This window comes from Miscanthus floridulus, chromosome 11, assembly GCF_019320115.1.
Source record: "Miscanthus floridulus cultivar M001 chromosome 11, ASM1932011v1, whole genome shotgun sequence".
Taxonomy (NCBI): Eukaryota; Viridiplantae; Streptophyta; class Magnoliopsida; order Poales; family Poaceae; genus Miscanthus; species Miscanthus floridulus.
Genome location: NC_089590.1, coordinates 24510993 through 24537082, shown reverse-complemented (window position 1 = coordinate 24537082; position 26090 = coordinate 24510993).

The window sequence follows — 26090 nt, the reverse complement described above, 5'->3', positions numbered from 1 at the left end:
GGCCAGCTCCTCCCACATCCTGAAACCATGACTTGAAACCAGCCTGGTACACCTATGAGGACCAGCAACCTGCTCAGGAGGGATTGTTGCCATGGGCGGCTAAAAGTCGCATAATAGTGCCTTCCTCATGAAGCAACACTGGAGCTCATAGATACTCAGGAGGAGAGGTCCAAGGTTGGTTGACAATCTCACTATCCTATGTTGTGAGGGGCCAATGAATCACTCAAAGCCTACATCCTCAAGCTCACCAACACTCGAGAGGAGAGGTCCAAGGTCGCTTGACGACCTCGCCGCTCTATGCAGCGAGAGGCCAATGACCCACCTGAAACCTACACCCTTGAGCTCATAGTCACTCGGGAGGAGAGGTCCAAGGTTGCTCGATGACCTCACCACCCTATGCAATGAGAGGCCAATGACTTACTCAAAGCCTGCATCCTCGAGCTCACTAACACTTAGGAAGAGAGGTCCAAGGTTGCTCGATGACCTCACCACCCTATGCAGTGAGAGGCCAATGACTTACTCAAAGCCTGCATCCTCGAGCTCACTAACACTTAGGAAGAGAGGTCCAAGGTCGCTTGATGACCTCGCTGCCCTATACGGCAAGAGGCCAATGACTCACCCAAAACCTACACCCTCAAGCTCATAGACACATAGGAGGAGAGGTTCAAGGTCTTTCGATGACCTCGTCTCCCTACATGAAGAGAGGACAATAACTCACTCAAAGCCTACATCCTAGAGCTCACCAACACTCAGGAGGAGAGGTCCAAGGTTGGTTGACTACCTCTCCGCCCTGTGTGGTGAAAGGCCAATGACTCCCCAAAACCTACACCCTTGAGCTCACAGACACTTGGGAGGAGAGGTCCAAGGTTGCTCGATGACCTCGCCACCCTATGCAGTGAGAGGCCAATGACTCACTCAAATCCTACATCCTCCAGCTCACTAACACTTAGGAGAAGTCGTCCAAGGTCGCTTCACAACCTCGCCGCCCTATGCGGCAAGAGGCCAATGACTCACCCAAAACATACACCCTCGAGCTCGCAGACACATGGGAAGAGAGGTCCAAGGTCGCTCGATGACCTCGCCGCCCTGCGTGGCGAGAGGACAATGACTAACTCAAAGCCTACATCCTCGAGCTCACCGACACTCAGGAGGAGAGGTCCAAGGTCGCTTGATGACCTCACCGCCCTATCTGGCGAAAGGCCAATGACTCACCCAAAACCTACACCCTCGAGCTCACAGACACTTAGGAGGAGAGTTCTAAGGTCGCTCGATGACCTCGTTGCCCTATGTGGCGAGGGGCCAATGAATCACTTGAAGCCTACGTCCTTGAGCTCACCAACACTCGAGAGGAGAGGTCCAAGGTCGCTTCATGACCTCACCGCCCCTGTGCGGCGAGAGGCCAATGACTCACCTAAAACCTACACCCTCGAGCTTGTAGACACTTGGGAGGAGAGGTCCAAGGTTGCTCGATGAACTCACCACCCTATGCGGCGAGAGGCCAATGACTTACTCAAAGCCTACATCCTCGAAATCACTAACACTCAAGAAGAGAGGTCCAAGGTCGCTTGATGACCTCACTGCCCTATATGGAAAGAGGCCAATGACTCACCCGAAACCTACACCCTTGAGCTCACAGACACATAGGAGGAAAGGTCCAAGGTTGCTCGATGACCTCGTTGCCCTGCACGGCGAGAGGACAATAACTCACTCGAAGCCTACATCCTAGAGCTCATCAACACTCGGGAGGAGAGGTCCAAGGTTGCTTGATGACCTCGCCGCCTTGTGTGGTGAAAGGCCAATGACTCCTCGAAACCTACACCCTTGAGCTCACAGACACTCGGGAGGAGAGGTCCAAGGTTGCTCGATGATCTCACCACCCTATGTGGCGAGAGGCCAATGACCCACTCGAAGCCTGCATCCTCTAGCTCACCAACACTCAGGAGAAGTGGCCCAAGGTCACTTCACAACCTCGCTGCCCTGTGCGCCGAGAGGCCAATTACTCACCCAAAACCTACACCCTCGAGATCATAGACACATGGGAGGAGAGGTCCAAGGTCGCTCGATGACCTCGCCGCCGTGCATGGCGAGAGGTCAATGACTGACTCAAAGTCTGCATCCTCTAGCTCCCCGACACTCAGGAGCAGAGGTCCAAGGTCGCTTGATGACCTCACCACCCTGTGTGGCGAAAGGCCAATGACTCACCTAAAACCTACACCCTCGAGCTCGCAGACACTCGGGAGGAGAGGTCCAAGGTCGCTTGACAACCTTGCTACCCTGTGTGGCAAAAGGCCAATGACTCACCCAAAACCTACACCCTTGAGCTTGTAGACACTTGGGAGGAGAGTTCCAAGGTTGCTCGATGACCTCGCCACCCGGCGTGGCGAGAGGCCAATGACTCACTCGAAGCCTGCATCCTCGAGTTCACCAACACTTGGGAGGAGAGGTCCAAGGTCACTGGACAATCTCACCACCCTATCAAGAAAGACACCAATGACTCACCCAAAGCCTATGCCCTTGAGCTCATAGACACTCTTGAGGAGAGGTCCAAGGTCATTTGACGATCTCACCATCCTACGCAGCAAAAGGCCAATGACTCACTCAAAGCCTGCATCCTCAAGCTCACAAACACAAAAGAGGACCAAGTACCTGACCAACCTCGACCAAGGGACTTGAGCAGAAAGGCCCAAGGTTGCCCCACAACCTCACCACCCTATGTGGCAAGAGGTCTATGACCCACTTAGAAAACCTTGGTTCGATACCAACAAGCCCAAATCCTTCCAAATGACCTAAGGGATCACCATGGCCTCACAAAGAGCCACAACAACTCTAGAAGGAGGATTCTGTGAGCTTTTATTCATATCTCATGATTACAAAGCAATGTGCGGTCGATCCACACATAAGGAATGCAAAACTGATACCACCACACCCTAGTGGTGGTATCACTGAAAAAACCCTCAGGGAGCAACACCACAGGGGGAGGTGAGATGAAGAAAAAAAGAAACTCATAGGCCCTCCCATAGTGTTGTAGCCCCTAGGGAATAGAACACAGGGAAGAAGAGAGCGGCAGGACTGCCTAGCTCCAACAAGCAACTTGGCAACCACTCTAGTGCCAAGATGGAGCAAAAGGGTGGCCAAAGTGCAGCCATGTCACAAAGGCTGCACTACCCCCTACGCGGCAGTCATGCCATCCCTTCCTCCTCTACTCGCAAGGTCCCTTCTAGCACTAGTTGATGAAGGGGCACCACCAGCTTTTGAGAGCTATCTACGACACCCAAAGGGACATATGATGGGAGCCACGTGATTCTCCTTGACCCTTTCTCCCCCATTTCCTCATTCTCTTAGTAGTAAGGTAGGGAACGATTCGAAATAGTCACAACCATGAGTGGTTCAAACCAAAGGAAGGCCTCTACTTATGGGCCCAAAGGTAGACCGAGCAGCCTAAGACCCCCACATCGTGTCATGAACCACAGGAGGTTAAAGCCAAAGTTAGATGCCTATGTGAGGTTAGGTAATCGAGACCCTCCCAAAGGCAGGACCAGTACAGCGTCGATGAGACCACTCGGCCCTGCCTAGGTCATGAACCCCAAAACATGGCACAGTGCATGGCAAGGCTTAGCAGTCATGTACCAAGTCATCAGGGCATCCTAACAAGGCCAGACGTAACGCCCACCTACCGCATTGAATGCAGTAGCCCACAAGCCATCGAGGGACAAAGCTCGAATTAGCCACGACTACGAACCCACACTCAGGCGCACACGCAACTCAGCGCTTTCATGATCACTTCATGATCACAAAAATGCTCAGGGGCTACTATGAGGGTTATAACCCTAGGGTGTCTCAAGGCACTGATTAGATAGTAGGCCAAGCGGCCCACAAAGCGTTAGCTGGCAAATGCCCAAATGACTAAGGCCTAGCCAAGCCAAGCAATACAGATCGGATGCTAAGGCCAGGGTCAACCATGACCCCTCCCTCCTACCTTAGCCATACAATGCTTGACTCTAAGAGGAACGGGGAGAGGTCAAACATAGCTAGGCACACCCACTCTAAAAAGAGCAGGGACACCACACTGACCCTACAAGGACCAAGGGTAGAATAGTCACCTTGGTCTGATCAGACACCACCCCTACATCATGCAATCCAGACAAGACAACACCGCCCAAGGCAGTGATGGCTGGAATGATGACCACCATCCATATATGTCCCTGACAAGATGCATGTATGAACCTACCCACTACAAGATGGGATCCACGATGAGGGCCTTGACTTAGAGGCCAAAAAGACTGGTGGGAGCCATGACCCCAATGATCAAGATTGTGGCCCTTAGGTCCACAAGCTAGCCAGGCGATCGATGACTCAGAGGCGGCTACCAACTCTTGTATGATGCCCTAGTTAACCAGAAGGTGATGATGAAGATCGTGGTGGAGACCACGTTGCATAGGACGGCTGGTGAACCACCACCGTGCCTACAGCGCCGCCATGGCTGGCATAGTAGCACCATGCCACACCATGCCACAACGTGGCCATAATACCATGATGACAACCATGCCTAGACATGCACTACAAGATGGCATAGCTTGCAAGCCATGTTAGCTAGGACCTCCTTTAGGCTCACGACCCTTTGGTCAGGAGAACCTCCTTCTCTGTACACGCCCTGGCCCCAAACTCTATATAATGGCAGCTAGGGCACCCATCTGGACACATTTTGATCCTCTACCATTTTGCTCATTCTCCATCATAGTAGGCCTCCTAGAGCTTCCCTTTAGGAAGTCCATATCCTAGCTCTAGCTCTCCAATCTCTTCCACCATTTTTGCACCCCCCATTGTAAGAACTTCAAAGCATTCAAGCGAGCAACACACACTCGTTCATCTCTGAGACGGGACATAGTGCTCTAGCCTAAACTTGTATAAATCCTCGTGTCTTTTGGATGCTACCATTGTCTTCCTAGAGCAGCGCGGCAATCATATAAATTTACTAGTCTAGTTTACAAAACACCGATAGAAGATGACTTTGCTTCGAGAACTATTCTGCTTTTCAACAACCCAAGGAAACATGTTAGCTAACATGACAAATCCCACTTGTGTAAAGAATGTGTTGGAATAACTTTCATGTATGCCATATATCTTAGGATGTTATGCTCATGTTTACCTTTATATCTAAGCTTTGCTCGAGGATGAGCAAAGGGGAAAGTGTGGGGGAGTTCGTTGGTGGTCTGCAACTCCTTTTATTAACCACCAACTATCACATAAAATAAACCAATATGGACACCAAACTCAGAATTAGGGCTTATATGTAACACCTCGGGTGTTAGCCTTGCATAACTTGACTTGCATAACATGAGCTTGAGCATCAAGCATTCATAAATCATCAATTACAACTGAAACATTTGATCGAAACATATGAAACATTACTTGTTATCTCATGTTTCTTAGAACATATGCATATGATCATGTACAAATGAATGCAAGTGGGTAGTGCTAGTCACTAAAACACCTTAGCTACACTTAGGTTAACAAAAGGAACCTTGTTCATGAAGGCCACATTTCATGATCAAGCACTTAAGGTGATATTTCATGTGTTGACCTGAATAGCTATATGAGTGACTACTACATGAAATGCTTAAATGACCTTGCAAATTGTTTTAACATGCTTAGGGTATCATTAGGAACAACTTTGGTATTTAGTGCTAGGGCTAGTTTGGTCATTTAGCCATGGTTTGAATGTGTATCATGATTTCAAAGTGACATGTTTGACTAAAGTTGAACTAGGTGTTAGGGACCTTGCATGGAGGAGTTCACTAAAGCAAAGTTGTAGTGTTTGACATAAGGAACAACTTTTATTTTTATGTCATGGACTGATTTAGCTTCTAACATGTTTGAATTGGACTCACAAAAATCAGCTTTTCACTGTTTTCAGCACTTCAAAAATTTTCTAAGTGTTTGCTCGACTGACAGCCTGACAGCCCTATCTTAGTGATGATATTACTCCGTCTCTGTTGCGAATTAGCACGAGATGATTGAACAACATTTGTAGCTGGTACTTAGGACTACGAAAGTCATTTAGATCATTTACGAGTTGGAGCCACGGATTAGCAGTTAAATCAACAAGAAAACACGCTGTCAGGCACTGCATCGCGTGACTGAATCGACTGAATCGACCGGCACAGTGGCCGACCGGCTTTAGACACCGCGCACCGCGTGGAGGTCGCCATGGCCGCGCGTCGCCTCTGCTCTGCCTAGCCAGGCCACGCCGTGCCCGAGCACGCCTTCATCATGCCAACGCCCGCCCGCACTCAGCCACGCTCCATTTTCACTTCGCCTCGGTCTCCTTCGCCGTCCGCAGCACCCGCAAGCATAGCCGTCGAGCTCCCGCAGCGCCACCGTCGTCGTTGACGGCACAAGCCGTGCCTAGCCACTTCTCCATCACCGCAACTGCATCGCCGTCTTCCCCGCAACTCCCTGCGCCAGCCAGTGCCTGCCATTCTAGCTCGGTGAGCTCTAGCCCCGCACACTGCCTCGCCGGAGCTCCTCCGCCACCCCCGTCGCCGTGGCCAGGCCCAACCCGACCACCTCAGGCCAAGAGAGCGCGTGCACTAGCTTCCTTGTAGTCCACTGGTGCTCGTCTGAGCCTTAGATCGGGCCACCGAGGTCGTCACCGGCGTTTTGCCGTGGTCCAGCCCCGCCGTTCCACCATGGCCGCCGCCGTCGGCTTTAGGGTCGGCAATAGGTCCGGCCATGTGGCTCAGTAGGTTTGCCAGGTCATGTAGGTCATACCATGATGACCTCACCACCGGCGAAGCTCACCGTCGATGAGCCGTAGCTGCGCAGTGCCCAGCAGCGTCGCTGCTCTGCTCCATGTCACTAACGCGTGGGGTCCCCTGACCAGCGGGTCCCACCTGTCAGCGACAGCAGTAGTGAAGGCTAACTCATTTTGAATCCAGTTTTTGATTTGTTTTGTTATTTTTGTATCTTTAGTTTGGTAGCTCCTAAAATTGTGAAATAAATATGGTTGTGTTCCTTAGGAAGTGTAGTATTTAGGAAAAATATGTTCTTGGCTTCAACAGTAGAAATTTCTAGAGATTTAAATAGGGATTTCAAATGTGCTTTTGAATGCATTCAAATTTGTTTATTTTATATCTAAAGTTCCTGGGCTCCAAAAATTATGAAATTTTTGTGGTAGGCTATTCTTGTCATACATGAGCTTGGGTAAAAATTTGAGGACCAGTGCATGTGTAGATCTATAGTTATAGATTTTTCTTTTATAAATAGTTAATCCTTGCATGAATTTTTATAAATTAATTATGAGTCCAAAATTCATGAAATTTATTGGAGGTGATACTAGTACCATATGGATGTTAAGAAAATAAGAAATCTGTTGCTTGACACTTTTCAATAGGATTTTCCATTTATGCTATTTCAAGCCTTGCTTCCTTATCATTTTTGTATAGAATGTTCTACTTAGTAAAATGACATGAAATTTTTATAGTAGTCCTTGATAGCATTAGTAAGACTCTGTAAATTTTTTGAGAATTTATTAAGCACCTTTGATATATATTTATTATTTAACCTAGATATCTAAATAAAATAATAAGGCAATTTAATAAATAGTTTGGTCTTCACCATTATATCATTTTAACTGTAATTGGTATGCTTACACTATTGGTAGGATCTAGTTTGTCAAATTTGGAATGATTACATAAAGTAGAAGTATTCTTATTTTATATTGCATGTTAAATCATTTCCGGACTGATTCTAGAGTGTGATGAGTTACATGTTGAAACTAGTGTAGACTGTAAAAATGGTTAATAACAAAGTTGTAGAGAATTTGATAAGCTTTCCAGAAAGTCTAGGATCACTGTTTTTGGATTTGTAGAACACCAGTTATGAGTGAAACAAGTAGCTACTGTTTGTGGCATAATCGATGCATTGTAGAAGTAGTTAAGTAATAATCGAGAAGAGATATGCACCTACTCAAACAACGTGATGCACTTGTTAACATATATGCATTCGTAATACTTATATCATACTCATGCATCTAGGATTGGAGGAAGAGATCACATTGCTGGAATTCGAAGAAGCAGAGGAAGGGAACCCGCAGGAGAATCCGCAAGCCCCAGCTCCCAAAGGCATGGAGCAGAACCCTGAAGAGCTTCCGGAGTGCCCTGACCACCGCCCCTACTTCCTTTCTGCGAGGCAAGCCCCGGAGCATTATAAGTCTCCCAGTAATTTACAAATGTTTACTTACGTATTTATGATTGATGCATTAGGTATAAGAGTTGAATGAAACCACTTGATGCATGTACATTCCTTGTCCAGATATTAACCCTTTAACCGGTATAGGTCCAGGATCGAATATATGCTTAGCCATGCTTAGATCGGTAGAAGTCGGGTGATGTCCTATCACCTGCGAGAGATAGGTGGACACTGGAGCACGGTTGGCTATATCTGCTATCGTGGAACAGAACCATATGGTAAAAATAAATTGAGACCGGACGGGAAGTCGATAGAGAAGCAACAAGACATGGAGGTCTTGGGTGTGGATTTATCCCCGTCTGTGTCGATTAAGGACCGTACCATTGTTGGCGCTTCTGACAAGATTGAACGCATGCCTCTCACTTAGCTGGCCGGATAACTCATTTCGACCGCGAAGCCGAGTAATTCAACTCAGGCCGGGAACCGTTCTGTTGTGCGCTCCTTCCGGGGAACGATCAGACTGAGCCCAAGGGCAGGCTTGGCCTGAGCATCCTGGCATCTGGTGTTCTAGATTGTGCGGCCCGGTATGGACCTGCGAAATGTGTACCTGAGTTGTACCAAAGGTGACCTAAGACTATCGTGGCTGATAGATCTGGGTTTGTGTTAGGAATAAATTCCCAGCTGGTTGAAATCGATTCGAATCGCCGTCTCTCCCGGATAGTGAGAAACTTGGCTAGTCCCAACATCGTAGCAACTATATTATGAAACATGATGGTTCAAATGAATATGGAATTACAATACCTGCTATGGTTACTATTGTATGATTCTAAATAATATACCACATGTTTGGCATAGGATAGTTGCTAATCTAGAAATGGATAGTTATAATTAACTTGATAAAAGAATCACAATTGTCCAACGGTTAATTGCCTTTTTCGCAAAATGTTGTCAAGTTACGTCCACTTATACAGCCTTGCATAATCCTTGGAGTCATTTTATTTCTGGTTCATGACGGGTAAGTCTAGCTGAGTACCTTCTCGTACTCAGGGTTTATTTTCCCATTGTTGCAGATGGCACTGTGTATCATGGTTATTGCAAGAGTTGCTTCTATCCCGCTGTGGATGAGGAGTAAGCCTTGGGCAGGCTTCTTTAGTAATTCCTATCTTTGCTTTTGTGGACCGTGATCTAGCTTGGCACTGTATCAAACTATGTTGGAAACTTTATCTTCGAACTTATTTGCTTCCGCTTTGTTTACCAAACTCAGTATGTAATAACTTTTTATTCGTACTCTGATGATGAAAAGTATCTGCGAACTTTATGTAATATGTGGCATGTATGTTGAATCCTGTACGATCTTGGTTGTTGTAAATCGTTTATCGAGACCCATCATGGTACTCGACGGACTACCGGGTTTATATGGATTCAAGTATGACAGTGCGACCGCTTGCGGATTGCCATTGTACTTGTATTCTTATAAATTGGTCGGTTCTGCGACAGCTGGTATCAGAGCAGGATTCAACGTTAATTGTCACAAGTGTAATTAAAACAAAAGTTTTTGTGTTCCAAAAACCCTTCTCTAGCAACTAATAGTTATTTAATAGGTATTTGAAATCTAAAGTGTGCCAATGATCACTTTCCTTATGCCCAGATTAAGGACTATTAGGTGGCTATTTAAGTACTAACATGGGGGTTTTTACTTCGTCGTCCATACGGCGTGCTATAGTATGGATGCCATTCACTTGAGTGGTAATGTATGGATCAAATGCCTCTACGCCAAGGTAAGATGAGTGTATGACCGCAAGATGTGAGCGTGCGGTCGGGAAGAGTTAGCTTTGGTACAGCTATGTATGCATGCTTGCATGTGTACATGGCACGTATTTAATTGTGGGTTTAAATTATTGTTGGGTAGATTGATACGGAAGTATATGTATGGGGATACATATATGAAAGTATTTACAATTACATTCTGCATATTTCATTATGGGTTTAGGGCTAAAATGAAATTTTATGCAGGTACACTAACAACGAAACGTGTAGTTCGACTAGTTACGATCTATATGAGAGAACGTATGTATGCCACCGTGTCTACCATTAGAAACAAATTTTTCCTAAGTTTGTAAGGACGTACGGAACGAGCATGCATCATGTTAAATTACCATTCACAAAACTACATGGTTCCTCCCCTTATAAAATTCTTACTCGGTTATGTAACTCTTATCCATTATGGCATTGTCTCACAAAAGGGTACATGTTGATGGTGCAGATGGCACGCACCAAGCAGACTGCTCGCAAGTCCACCGGAGGCAGAGCTCCTAGCCGTCAGCTGGCTCCACATACCCGTCAACGTCACACGTTCCTTGGAGAGTTTGGGATGCCTACACTCTTGTGGAGAGTGCTCAGCTATATAGGTTATCCCGATGGAATGGAACCCCGCTACTTCTGGGCAAATCAGCGGTTAGGAGAAGGTCTCTTAGTTACTGTGGAGGCCATTGTCCATCCCCGAGGTGACGATTCTGAGTGGACAGGTTGGTGTTATGAGTCGACTGGCAGGACTGCTGAAGAAGCAGCTGGCAGGGCAGCCTTTGGGATCCTGAGGGATATCATGGATCGTTTTCCTCAGGAGCTGGCAGCCGCTATGGTTGGAGTCTTTCCAAGAGATAATCCCTCCACTGACTCATGGCAGCAGGCAAGAGGAAGATCTTTGGAGATTGGTGCAGCAGAAGGGCAGAACAGTGATAACCCTTCCATGAGCGCCATGTTCACAGTGATGAGAGTGTTAGATGGAGTTGAAGGTAGCCTCAGATGTGTGTCTGGTGCTCTTGGTCATGCCCGTGAAGACCGACGTCAGCTTCAGAGGGAGCACGACACCGAGATAGAGAGGCTCACTGAAGAAATGACTCGGTTAACTCACCAGCGAAATGCAGCTTGGTCCAGGGAAGATGTCCTGAGGGCTCGACAGTTTGAGCTAGGACAACAGCTGGCCAATGCGGAAGAATACAACGATAATCTGCATGAAGAGGTTCATCTACTACACAATCAGCTCCACCCTTATGTACCACCTGGAGCCACAGAAATGGATCTAGAAGGGTATGAAGAAGAAGAAGTGGCACCTGAAGAAGAAGTAGAACCTGAGGAAGGAGATGATTCTGCGTCTGACCTCGATAGTGATCATGATGAGAATTAGGTCGCTTAGCACTTAGTAGGACTCGTGTATCACCTTTATTCTGTAATGGACCTATAGTTCCAAGTTGGCATTAGTAACCAGACTATCATGTAATGTTAATCGCACGTTTGGTTGAACGTTAATGCAATTCCAGTTCTTGACGGTAATCACGCTTTAAATTTACACGCGTTATGAGCACGATAAGTGGTCAAATTGGCGATGTCATGTTGCGAGAATGAATTATTATGCCTCTGTTTTTATTGTGCTTTTGAGAATTTTCTCCAATAATTTCAGTTTGGCATGAGTACCTAATTCATCTACAATCTCTTGGCATCAACCAATAATCGCTTATTGTTGCAACTTCGCAGATGACGCGCACCCGTGCTGGAGTTAGCAGCAGCCAGGATGGCAACCAAGATGACTTGCCACCCCCACCACCACCGTCTGCTCAGGAATTCTTTACCCAGTTCCTAGGGAGCCAAAGGACAATGGAGGAAGCTTTGCGCCTCATCGTGCAAAACACTGCTCGTGGCCACCCACAGCAACCAGGGGCCGAACCAAATCAGCACAGTTCATTCAAGGAGTTTCTGGACACGAAGCCTCCGATCTTCAAGGTGGCTGAGGAACCACTGCAGGCCGATGAGTGGCTGAATACCATCGAGCAGAAATTTCGTCTGCTAAGGGTCACAAAGCACCTGAAAGCTAAATATGCTTCTCATCAGCTGCAAGGACCAGCAGGAATCTGGTGGACACACTTCCTGTCGTCTCTGCCTGCTGATGCGAGAGTGACATGGGATCAGTTCAAGCTGGCTTTTAGGGGACACCATATTCCCCCGGGCCTGATGCGCATGAAAGCAGCAGAATTTATGAGGCTCACTCAGGGAACCAAGTCACTCACAGAATATATACACGCATTCAACAACTTGTCAAGATATGCTCCAAGTTTTGTGGATACTGAAGAGAAAAAGATTGAGAGTTTCAAGCGAGGTTTGGGTACCAAATTAATGAAGACTATGGCAAATTCTCGATGTGCCACGTATAATGAGTTTATTAGTGATGCCTTGACCCAAGAAAACCACAACAACCTACATGCAGTTGCTAAGGGTCGCAAGAGGGCATATGAGGCTGGTGCATCCGGATCTTTCCAGTCAAAAGCGCCTATCGCAGCTAGGCCACCATTCCGTCCACCTGCATCCAAGTTCAGGCCTCCACCACCGAAAGCTCAGAATAACAGGCCACAGAAACCATTTCGTAAGGCGTTCACTATTGCCTTACCAAAAGGAAATGGCAATCAGGACAGCTCCACCGGATTCAGAAGTAATCAACCTTGTTTCAACTGCAACCAACTAGGTCATTGGTCCAAGGAGTGCCCCCACCCCAAGAGGAATAGCAACTCAAATCAGAATAATCAGAGGCAGGTGAATGCCAGGGCACGTCAGGGACAAGTGCATTATACCGCTGTGGAGGAAGTGCCCGCCGGAGAAGTTGTCACGGCTGGTATGTTTCTCGTCAACAAGCATCCCACAGTTGTTTTATTTGACTCGGGAGCTTCTCATTCATTTATGAGTCAAGCATTTGCATCTAGACATGATCAAAAAATTATAGAAGTAAGTAAAGGGGGTTTTAACATAAGTTCAGTAGGGGGAACTGTTACTACCAAAAAGATAGTCAAAAACGTACTCATCTTGATACAAGGGAGAGAGTACACAACAGATTTGATAATATTGCCGGGGTTGTCGATAAGTGTAATCTTAGGCATGAATTGGATGAAGGATCATGGTGTTCTTATTGACACTAGCACCCGTACTATTATGTTGAGAGAACCCACGGGAGGGAATGCTTTTCTAGTTCCACTCTCCCGCGATTTCAAACCCCAACATTTAGCCTGTGCTATCCAAACCACCACCATATGTGATATTCCAGTGGTTTGCGAGTTTCCGGATGTATTTCCAAAGGAATTACCAGGTCTACCACCGGATAGGGACGTGGAATTTAAGATTGAATTAGTGCCAGGTACCGCACCCATATCCAGAAGGCCCTATAGAATGCCACCCAATGAGTTAGCAGAACTTAAAGTTCAATTGCAAGATCTATTGGACAAAGGTCTTATCCAACCTAGCTCATCTCCGTGGGGATGCCCAGCATTGTTTGTGAAAAAGAAGGATAAGTCACTGAGAATGTGTGTAGATTACAGACCACTCAATGCTGTGACCATCAAGAACAAATATCCATTGCCCCGCATTGACATCTTGTTCGATCAACTAGCGAAGGCAAAGGTATTCTCCAAAATTGACTTGAGATCAGGGTACCATCAAATAAAGATCAGACCGGAGGATATACCTAAAACCGCTTTTTCTACTAGGTACGGCTTATACGAGTATTTGGTTATGTCTTTCGGACTAACAAATGCCCCAGCCTATTTTATGTACCTAATGAACTCGGTATTCATGCACGAACTGGATAAATTTGTGGTCGTGTTTATCGATGACATATTGATTTATTCCGAAAATGAGTCAGATCATGAAGAACATCTGAGGATTGTCCTATCCAGATTGAGGGAGCATAAGCTATATGCCAAGTTTAGCAAATGTGAATTTTGGATGAGCAAAGTACCTTTCTTAGGTCACATTTTATCGAGGGATGGAATCTCAGTAGACCCATCAAAAGTACAAGAGGTCATGGAGTGGAAAGCCCCAACTTCGGTTCATGAAGTTCGGAGTTTTCTAGGGTTAGCAGGATACTATCGTCGGTTTATTCCAGATTTCTCAAAAATAGCTAAGCCTATGACCAGACTACTTCAGAAGGATGAGAAATACAAATGGACACCAGAATGTGAAACCGCTTTTCACACCCTTAGAACTTTGTTGACTATAGCACCTGTGCTAGCACAACCAGACATTGAAAAGCCTTTTGATGTATTTTGTGATGCATCAGGAATAGGTTTGGGATGTGTGCTTATGCAAGAAGGGAGAGTAATTGCATATGCCTCTCGGCAATTGAGGAAACATGAAGTCAACTATCCTACACATGATTTGGAACTGGCAGCCGTTGTCCATGCATTAAAGATATGGAGACATTACTTGTTGGGCAATGTATGTCATATCTATACTGACCACAAAAGCCTCAAGTATATCTTTACCCAGCCAGAACTGAACATGAGACAACGCAGATGGTTGGAATTGATTAAGGACTATAATTTGGAAGTGCATTACCATCCGGGCAAAGCAAATGTAGTAGCTGATGCACTTAGTCGGAAGTCCCATTGTAACACTATGGAAGCACTATTGGAAGATGGATTTAACTTGCTACATCCTGCTGTACTCCACAATATCACAATCAGTTGTTCGCTTGAGGGCAGAATCATAGAGCTACAGCAGACAGATGTAGGAATAAGTCACATCAAGAGAAAAATGCTAGAGCAAGAAACCAAACATTTTAGATTGGACGAAAGAGGTGTATTATGGTTTGAGGACCGACTAGTGGTGCCAAAAGACCATGAGCTAAGGAATCAAATCTTAGAAGAAGCTCACTCGTCCAAATTGTCCATCCACCCGGGTAGTAGTAAAATGTATCAAGATCTAAGAACCCGTTTTTGGTGGACTAAGATGAAGAAAGAGATCAGCAGCCTATGTTGCTAGGTGTGATAACTGCAGTAGAGTGAAAGCCGTCCACATGAAAACTGCTGGATTACTTCAGCCATTGCCTATTCTAGGATGGAAATGGGAGGAAATCAGCATGGACTTTATCACAGGCCTTCCAACAACGCCACAAGGTCATGACTCAATCTGGGTCATTGTTGATCATCTTACCAAGTCAGCACACTTTATACCCGTGAACACGAGGTATATAGTTGGGAAATACGCTGAGATATACGTATCCCAGATCGTGAAATTGCATGGAGTACCCAGGACCATAATCTCGGATAGAGGATCGCAGTTCATAGCTCGTTTCTGGGAACACTTACACCAAGCTTTGGGAACCAAGCTAATCAGGAGTTTAGCTTATCATCCGCAAACTTTAGGACAGACAGAGAGAGTAAACCAGATCCTAGAAGATTTACTTAGAGCTTGTGTTATATCTTCAAAAGGTTCATGGGAGAAATGGTTACCTTTAGCTGAATTCTCCTATAACAACAGTTATCAAGCGAGTATCAAAATGGCTCCATTTGAAGCCTTGTATGGCAGAAAGTGCAGAACTCCATTGAATTGGATTGAGCCCGGTGAAAGGAGATATTTTGGTATTGATTTTGTCAATGAAGCCGAAGAACAAGTACGTATCATCCAACAACACATGAAGGCAGCTCAATCAAGACAGAAGAGTTATGCCGATAGAAGAAGAAGACCACTAACTTTTGAAGTAGGTGACTATGTGTACTTGAGAGTATCATCCATGAAAGGTGTAAAGAGATTTGGGATGAAAAAGAAGCTTTCACCAAGATATGTAGGGCCATACAAAATTTTGGAACGAAAGGGAAATGTTGCGTATAAGCTACAACTACCAACAGAGATGAGTGCAATCTTTGATGTGTTCCATGTTTCTCAGCTAAAGAAATGTCTTCGAGTACCGGAAGAAGCTATTGCACCCACCAACGTGCCGCTTCAATCGGATTTGACCTATGAAGAAAAGCCAATTCGAGTATTAGAGGAAATGGAGAGAGTGACAAGGAGTAAGATTATTAAGTTCTATAAGGTAGTGTGGAACAATCATAGTGAACAAGATGCTACATGGGAAAGAGAAGATTATCTGCAAGAAGTTTATCCCGCCTTTTTCCAAGAATGGTAGGTCTTGCAAATCTCGGGACGAGATTTTTATAAGGGGGAGGGGCTGTAACACCTCGGGTGTTAGCCTTGCATAACTTGACTTGCATAACATGAGCTTGAGCATCAAGCATTCATAAATCATCAATTACAACTGAAACATTTGATCGAAACATATGAAACATTACTTGTTATCTCATGTTTCTTAGAACATATGCATATGATCATGTACAAATGAATGCAAGTGGGTAGTGCTAGTCACTAAAACACCTTAGCTACACTTAGGTTAACAAAAGGAACCTTGTTCATGAAGGCCACATTTCATGATCAAGCACTTAAGGTGATATTTCATGTGTTGACCTGAATAGCTATATGAGTGACTACTACATGAAATGCTTAAATGACCTTGCAAATTGTTTTAACATGCTTAGGGTATCATTAGGAACAACTTTGGTATTTAGTGCTAGGGCTAGTTTGGTCATTTAGCCATGGTTTGAATGTGTATCATGATTTCAAAGTGACATGTTTGACTAAAGTTGAACTAGGTGTTAGGGACCTTGCATGGAGGAGTTCACTAAAGCAAAGTTGTAGTGTTTGACATAAGGAACAACTTTTATTTTTATGTCATGGACTGATTTAGCTTCTAACATGTTTGAATTGGACTCACAAAAATCAGCTTTTCACTGTTTTCAGCACTTCAAAAATTTTCTAAGTGTTTGCTCGACTGACAGCCTGACAGCCCTATCTTAGTGATGATATTACTCCGTCTCTGTTGCGAATTAGCATGAGATGATTGAACAACATTTGTAGCTGGTACTTAGGACTACGAAAGTCATTTAGATCATTTACGAGTTGGAGCCACGGATTAGCAGTTAAATCAACGAGAAAACGCGCTGTCAGGCACTGCATCGCGCGACTGAATCGACTGAATCGACCGGCACAGTGGCCGACCGGCTTCAGACACCGCGCGCCGCGTGGAGGTCGCCATGGCCGTGCGTCGCCTCTGCTCTGCCTAGCCAGGCCATGCCGCGCCCGAGCGCGCCTTCATCACGCCAACGCCCGCCCGCACTTAGCCACGCTCCATTTTCACTTCACCTCGGTCTCCTTCGCCGTCCGCAGCACCCGCAAGCACAGCCGTCGAGCTCCCGCAGCGCCACCGTCGTCGTTGACGGCACAAGCCGCGCCTAGCCGCTTCTCCATCACCGCAACTGCATCGCCGTCTTCCCCGCAACTCCCTGCGCCAGCCAGTGCCCGCCGTTCTAGCTCGATGAGCTCTAGCCCTGCACACCGCCTCGCCGGAGCTCCTCCGCCACCCCCGTCGCTGTGGCCAGGCCCAACCCGACCACCTCAGGCCACGAGAGCGCGCGCACTAGCTTCCTTGTAGTCCACTGGTGCTCGTCCGAGCCTTAGATCGGGCCACCGAGGTCGTCACCGGCATTTTGCCGTGGTCCAGCCCCACCGTTCCGCCATGGCCGCCGCCGTCGGCTCTAGGGTCGGTAATAGGTCCGGCCATGTGGCTCAGTAGGTTCGCCAGGTCATGTAGGTCATACCATGATGACCTCACCGCCGGCGAAGCTCACCGTCGATGAGCCGCAGCTGCGCAGTGCCCAGCAGCGCCGCTGCTCTGCTCCGTGTCACTGACGCATGGGGTCCCCTGACCAGCGGGTCCCACCTGTCAGCGACAGCAGTAGTGAAGGCTAACTCATTTTGAATCCAGTTTTTGATTTGTTTTGTTATTTGTGTATCTTTAGTTTGGTAGCTCCTAAAATTGTGAAATAAATATGGTTGTGTTCCTTAGGAAGTGTAGTATTTAGGAAAAATATGTTCTTGCCTTCAACAGTAGAAATTTCTAGAGATTTAAATAGGGATTTCAAATGTGCTTTTGAATGCATTCAAATTTGTTTATTTTATATCTAAAGTTCTTGTGCTCCAATTATGAAATTTTTGTGGTAGGCTATTCTTGTCATACATGAGCTTGGGTAAAAATTTGAGGACTAGTGCATGTGTAGATCTATAGTTATAGATTTTTCTTTTATAAATAGTTAATCCTTGCATGAATTTTTATAAATTAATTATGAGTCCAAAATTCATGAAATTTATTGGAGGTGATACTAGTACCATATGGATGTTAAGAAAAATAAGAAATCTGTTGCTTGACACTTTTCAATAGGATTTTCCATTTATGCTATTTCAAGCCTTGCTTCCTTATCATTTTTGTATAGAATGTTCTACTTAGTAAAATGACATGAAATTTTTATAGTAGTCCTTTGATAGCATTAGTAAGACTCTGTAAATTTTTTGAGAATTTATTAAGCACTTTGATATATATTTATTATTTAACCTAGATATCTAAATAAAATAATAAAGGCAATTTAATAAATAGTTTGGTCTTCACCATTATATCATTTTAACTGTAATTGGTATGCTTACACTGTTGGTAGGATCTAGTTTGTCAAATTTGGAATGATTACATAAAGTAGAAGTATTCTTACTTTATATTGCATGTTAAATCATTTCCGGACTGATTCTAGAGTGTGATGAGTTACATGTTGAAACTAGTGTAGACTGTAAAAATGGTTAATAACAAAGTTGTAGAGAATTTGATAAGCTTTCTAGAAAGTCTAGGATCACTGTTTTTGGATTTGTAGAACTCCAGTTATGAGTGAAACAAGTAGCTACTGTTTGTGGCATAATCGATGCATTGTAGAAGTAGTTAAGTAATAATCGAGAAGAGATATGCACCTACTCAAACAACGTGATGCACTTGTTAACATATATGCATTCGTAATACTTATATCATACTCATGCATCTAGGATCGGAGGAAGAGATCACGTTGCTGGAATTCGAAGAAGCAGAGGAAGGGAACCCACAGGAGAATCCGCAAGCCCTAGCTCCCGAAGGCGTGGAGCAGAACCCTGAAGAGCTTCCGGAGTGCCCTGACCACCGCCCTACTTCCTTTCTGCGAGGCAAGCCCCGGAGCATTATAAGTCTCCTAGTAATTTACAAATGTTTACTTACATATTTATGATTGATGCATTAGGTATAAGAGTTGAATGAAACCACTTGATGCATGTACATTCCTTGTCCAGATATTAACCCTTTAACCGGTATAGGTCCAGGATCGAATATATGCTTAGCCATGCTTAGACTGGTAGAAGTTGGGTGATGTCCTATCACCTGCGAGAGATAGGTGGACACCGGAGCACGGTTGGCTATATCTGCTATCGTGGAACAGAACCATGTGGTAAAAATAAATTGAGACCGGACGGGAAGTCGATAGAGAAGCAACAAGACATGGAGGTCTTGGGTGTGGATTTATCCCCGTCTGTGTCGATTAAGGACCGTACCATTGTTGGCGCTTCTGACAAGATTGAACGCATGCCTCTCACTTAGCTGGCCGGATAACTCGTTTCGACCGCGAAGCCGAGTAATTCAACTCAGGTCGGGAACCGTTCTGTTGTGCGCTCCTTCCGGGGAACGATCAGACTGAGCCCAAGGGTAGGCTTGGCCTGAGCATCCTGGCATCTGGTGTTCTAGATTGTGCGGCGCGGTACGGACCCGCGAAATGTGTACCTGAGTTGTACCAAAGGTGACCTAAGACTATCGTGGCTGATAGATCTGGGTTTGTGTTAGGAATAAATTCCCAGCTGGTTGAAATCGATTCGAATCGCCGTCTCTCCCGGATAGTGAGAAACTTGGCTAGTCCCAACATCGTAGCAACTATATTATGAAACATGATGGTTCAAATGAATATGGAATTACAATACCTGCTATGGTTACTATTGTATGATTCTAAATAATATACCACATGTTTGGCATAGGATAGTTGCTAATCTAGAAATGGATAGTTATAATTAACTTGATAAAAGAATCACAATTGTCCAACGGTTAATTGCCTTTTTCGCAAAATGTTGTCAAGTTACGTCCACTTATATAGCCTTGCATAATCCTTGGAGTCATTTTATTTCTGGTTCATGACGGGTAAGTCTAGCTGAGTACCTTCTCGTACTCAGGGTTTATTTTCCCATTGTTGCAGATGGCACTGTGTATCATGGTTATTGCAAGAGTTGCTTCTATCCCGCTGTGGATGAGGAGTAAGCCTTGGGCAGGCTTCTTTAGTAATTCCTATCTTTGCTTTTGTGGACCGTGATCTGGCTTGGCACTGTATCAAACTATGTTGGAAACTTTATCTTCGAACTTATTTGCTTCCGCTTTGTTTACCAAACTCAGTTTGTAATAACTTTTTATTCGTACTCTGATGATGAAAAGTATCTACGAACTTTATGTAATATGTGGCATGTATGTTGAATCCTGTACGATCTTGGTTGTTGTAAATCGTTTATCGAGACCCGTCGTGGTACTCGACGGACTACCGGTTTATATGTATTCAAGTATGACAGTGCGACCACTTGCGGATTGCCATTGTACTTGTATTCTTATAAATTGGTCGGTTCTGCGACATTATAACTAATGAATTCCATGAGTTTTGGCAATTCATCTTTTGTAGGGGGACATGTCAGAATAACATAGAAAAAGTACCAAAAGTATACAAACAACACAACAAAACAAGCATCTAACATGAGCTAAAGGGGAGAAGGCCCAATTATCTAAAGAATTAGGGCCTAGTCATGGGGAGGAGAAGCCTCAAACCATGGGTCAAGTTAGGAACTCCACAGAAGATCACCCATGAAAGATGGGGCTAAAATGGCTTGGTAGGGGTGCCGCCGCACCCCCACTAAGCCCACTTGATGCAAACACCCCTGTAGGCCTTATCTAGAAGCCCAAAGGAGAGAGCAAGCCGAGGGTCACCGCATTTGGCCCTAGTGGGGGTGTGTCCGCACCCCTAGTGGCTCTATTCAGGCCCAAACTTCATGGGCCCCCTCACACCGCCCCTCTTTGGTCAGTTTAGGTGGGGAAGGTGGTATATTAATGCTGAGGATGTCAGTTTGCTCCTTCCATGTGGGAATGGAGAATATTCCAAAACCCCCCTCCTCTCCACCTATAAAAGGAGGCTCCCTCCTCTTCATTTGAACAACAACCAAGGAAGAGAGCACACAAAGAGCAAGAGCAAGAGCACCACTCCATGGGCTTAGGCCCTAGCTAGCTCTAGAAAAGAAATAGGGAGAGATGTGAGGGAGAGTTTGGGGAAGAGCTAGACTTGTCAATGTCTCCCCGCTTATAGCTCAATGAACACCGTCTTTGTACCTCAATGGGTATTTTAGTAAGTGTTTGTGGTTCCTTTGGTTATAAAAGTCTTTTGATTAGTTAAGCTATACTTTTACTTGTTTGTAGGTTCATCGTCTGTCCCCATGGTGGATGCTCTAGTAGAGGGCCTAGATAAAGACGGATAACCTTGATCACGCTAGAGTAGTAGTCAATAATGTAGACGTGGTGTCTAGGCTAGAGGCTACCTTCATTTGCCTCGTACTTCATGGTTGAGGGGTAGGCGGCAGGTGGTGATAGCCTTGTCCATCCCTTGTTATCCACCACTTCTGGGTTTGGCGTAGAGCTATAGGTCGGTATCACTTGGCAGACCAGGTGTGAGCCAGAGCCCGAAGTAAGCAAGTAAAAGTAGAGTTTATCTATCCTTAGACCCTAAAGCCATAGGAATCCATCTCCACACTCATCAGTTATCCTTGTGTTGTCCCTAGATGAATTAGCTAGAAGAAATACCTCTGTTCCCTATGGAAAATACGATACCCTAAATACTTTTAGGTGAAAGCTACAATGATAATTCCATACGCTTGCAGATTAACTTCTATAAACATTAAGAAATACCCAAATGTGAAGGATAGTGAAGGATAGTGAAGGATAGACAGATTCCATAGAGGTATAGGTAATAGTGAAGGATAGTGAAGGATTCCTATGGTAATAGGGTCTAAGAACAGATAAACTTCACTTCTACTTGCTTACTTTGGGCACCGGTGAACACCTGGTCTACCAAGCGTTGCCGGCTTATAGCTCTATGCAATACCCGAATGTGGGGGGTTACAAGGGTTAGACAAGGCTGTCATCACCTGCCGCCTACCCCTCAACCATGGAGCATGAGGCAAAACGAAGGTAGCCTCTAGCCTAGACACCATGTCTACACTATTGACTACTACTTTAGCGTTAGTTAGGGTTATCTGTCCTTATCAGGGCCCTCCACTAGAGTATCCTCCATGGGGATAGACGGCGAACCTGCAAACAAGTAAGAGTAAAGCTTAACTAATCAAAAGACTTTATAACCAAAAGAACTATGAACACTCACTTAGCAAAAGATTACATAGAGGTATAGGTGTTCATTGAGGTACAAGCGGGGGAAGACCGACAGGTCCAGTACTTCCCCGAACTCTCCCTCACATCTCTCCCTAATGCACAACTCTAGATAGCTATGGCCTAAGACTTGGAGTGTTGCTCTTGCTTCTTGCTCTCTTCCTTGATGTGTTGTGTTCTTGAGAGGGGGGCACCTCCCTCCCTTTTATAGCTTGAGTAGGATGGTTTCTAGGGAAGATCCTGCATGCACCACCCTTGGAGGTATTAATGGCACCACCTTGAGCAAGCTAGGCCTGAGAGGTAGATCCTAGGGTGTTGCCGCATCCTGGCTAGCTCCTCTGGCCACTGCCTTTGTCAGGTGGGCTGGTGGCTGGGCCTGGGCCCCTTCCTCGGTGGTTTGGCACCCAGGTGTGATGTGTAGGTGGGCCTTCTTCTTATTCCTTTGTGTAGTTCTACATTATGCTTCTCTAGATTGCACCTTTTGATGTGTTTTCCTATGTATTCCATGTGTATGTCCTGAAAATGATCAACTCACCAAAACTTATGGAATATGTTAGTGTAAAACCCTATTTACTAAGTTTGGTGTTTGTTTGGATGGATTTCATATAAAAGTTGGCGGTTGAAATTATGAGTTAAGGACCACCAACATGCCCCCCACACTTAGTCCTTTCCTCATCCTCAAGTAAAGTGCTAAGGACTAAGCTGGTTCATCTCCTTGATTTTGAGTTCTACATACAAGTTATTTCAAACCTCACTTGGACCTATGAACATTCTAAGTGTCTACCACAAAATCTTGAGTGATTGGATAATGGAACAGTAAGGATTCAAATCTTCTTACTCTACTCTTGCTTGGAAACTTGGGTTTAGTTAGATTTTGAAAATATAAAGTTTAGCTTTGCTCCTCAAAATGATTCACTCGATTACTCAATATGTATAGTCCTCACCAAAGGCTTTTGATATTTGCCTTCTTTTCATCCTACCTCTAAAGGCTTTTTGTGGAGTTTTGGGTAGGTATGAAAGAGAGCCATACTTGCATCATATAATATTGCTAAGTCAAAAACAGGATCCAAGGAGACGCAAGTCATACACTTTGATCAAGATTGTACAAGTGTGTGGTAATTTTAAATATTTTCCTAAAATTCTAAACTCCTTTGTGCATGGCTCTCCCTTTTGATGGTTGCCTTTTATATGAATGTATGGGCTATTTTTCTCTCTTTTTTCTTTTCTTCATGGTTTTTAGCATGGGATTATTCATGCTCTTTGGCATGGATTTTTTCTTTCATGCTCTTTTGGCATGGATATTTTCTCATTTTTCTTTTTTTAGCATAGCACATACTTTCTTTTGGCACATGAAAATTTTTGAGATACTCATGTCATATGAATGGAATACTTCTATTTTGTGGACGAAAAAAGCATGTTTTTGCATAACTCTCAGTGTAAGAGTTAGTATTTTATTTGTGGGTGTACGTGAATCTTGATCATGGGTGCATGATGAGAATCTCAACAAGGGTCACAACAATTTGACGAAGCTCAATGTAAATACAAGCATCATATGACTACGGTTTTGTATCATGGAATATTGTCATATGGCCTTGGTAGGACTTATAATCATTTGAGGAGCATGCTAATTGACATTTTGATTTTTGAAATAAATCCCAAGTACTTTGCGAAAGTAAGCAAATTTCATTTCCATCCTACTATATCTCATATTCCAATTACCTAGATTAAATGGGTTCCCTAGGATAAGTTTGTTCACAAGTTTAGGAATGTTGACTAGGAATAAAAAGTATGCAGATTTTTAATCATAGGATGACATGGAGATGGAGCATCACTTTTTAGTTTGCATTTTTAAATTTATTCAGTTTTATCCTTTATTTAAAATAGAGGGAGATGAGGGTGTTGTTGCACAAACCATCATTGAAGACAAAGGAGCTAAAGGAGTTAGAAGTGATTTGGCTAAACTAGAGGTTCAACCAATCCTCCCTGGAGCCATCTGTTATGTCCTTCTGTACATTGGACCATTTGATGTTGTGCAACATGTTAGTGGGAGATCTCGAATGTGTGGTTGTTCTGCTTGAGAGATGTAACGACCCAACATCGTTCCAATTAGTGACCTTAAATTGACTCCTCCCAAACGTAACATCAACCTTGTTTCTCAAGCACCTTGACTGAAAAACACTTCTAACATGAGAAGTTTTGGACAAGGCCTTACTTCAACTTATGAATTGGTTATGCAAGGTTTCAAGCAAGTCAACATTTTGTCAAACCAAGTCCACTGTACCAACAATGTATCTCTCGAGTAGTTTGACAATGGTTCCTTATATCTCTTAAGCAAGAGAAAGCGCTACTTAGACTATCAATTGACCCCATAAGCCTCAAATCCTAAGTCAAGTGGACTAGACCGTGATTCACTAGATCATCCATCAAGAGTACCGGACCATCCGTCACAACTATAGAGGCATCAGATTAAGTGGGAATGAGTTGTCTTTCATTTATGAGACATGGCCCACATGTCAGCTCGAAATGGGATATTTTCCATTAGCTGAACCCTAGCTCTCCCCATTCCCCATTTCATTTCTTTCACTCCCTCTCTCTCTAGAATGAAGAACAAGAAGGAGAAAGGGGGAACTAGAGTGAGAAGTGGAGAAGATGAATCAAGCTTACCAAGGGCAATAAGATTAACCATGGATCAAGATTAAGAACCTCATCCAATTCCTATCTCATGGTTAGCTTAAGAAACTCCTCTTCTCATTATCTTGAGCTCAATCTTCAAACCCTAACCTAAGCTCTCCTCTTTGAATGAATGGATCATGAGTATTGGATGATACTTCATCATCTCAAGGGTAAGATTCAAGTATTGCTACAACTTAATCTTCTAAAGTTCTTCAAAATCTCTCATTTGGTTTATGGATATTTTGGCAAGAAACTTTGGATTTCATCCCAAAGGATTAGAAGAATGGATCTTCAAGTGTTATCCCTTGATCTTGGTGACAAGGAACTCACCAAAACTCCCAAGCTAAGTTGCCATGCCCAATCCTAATCTCTATTTCTCTTTTTTGGTTTAAAAAGTTGTTTAGTGAATCACTAGTTGCACTTGTGAACCCAAAGCTAATCCCTAGGTATCTTGAGACTAGCAAGCTACCTAAACCTTTCTAGGAATATCTAACACATGCATAGAACCTATTTCCCCACATCTAGACTTGTATCACTTAAGCTCACCCAAGAAAGCAAGAACATAGGTTCCATCTCCCAACTAACGAATCATCCATCGATCAATGGATAGTCCGTCAACCTAAAAACCCAAGAGCCATAGACTTAACCTGCTTCCCTATAATTTCATAGATCATCCGTTAGGACCAACAGAGTGTCCGTTGAATTATAAACCAAAACCTCAGAGTAACTCAAAGAACCTAGTCTCTATCGGATCATCCGTGAATCCTAATAGAGTGTTCATCGATTTATAGAGAAATTAATAACCAAACCTATCATCCCTAGTATCTATGGAGTGTCCATCAATTGGTACGGAGTGTCTGTCAATCCAAACTAGAGTCGGCATAGAGTCTATAAACCCTAGAGTTGTTCTAGTGGAGTGTCTGTTAGGTACACCGGAGTGTCTACTGAATAACAGAAAGGACCCATGAAGCCTAGAACCCTAGTGACCTATGTACACAATAGTAGAGTCATCTTAGTAACTCTTTCTTAGCTCTAAATTTGATCTTAGTCT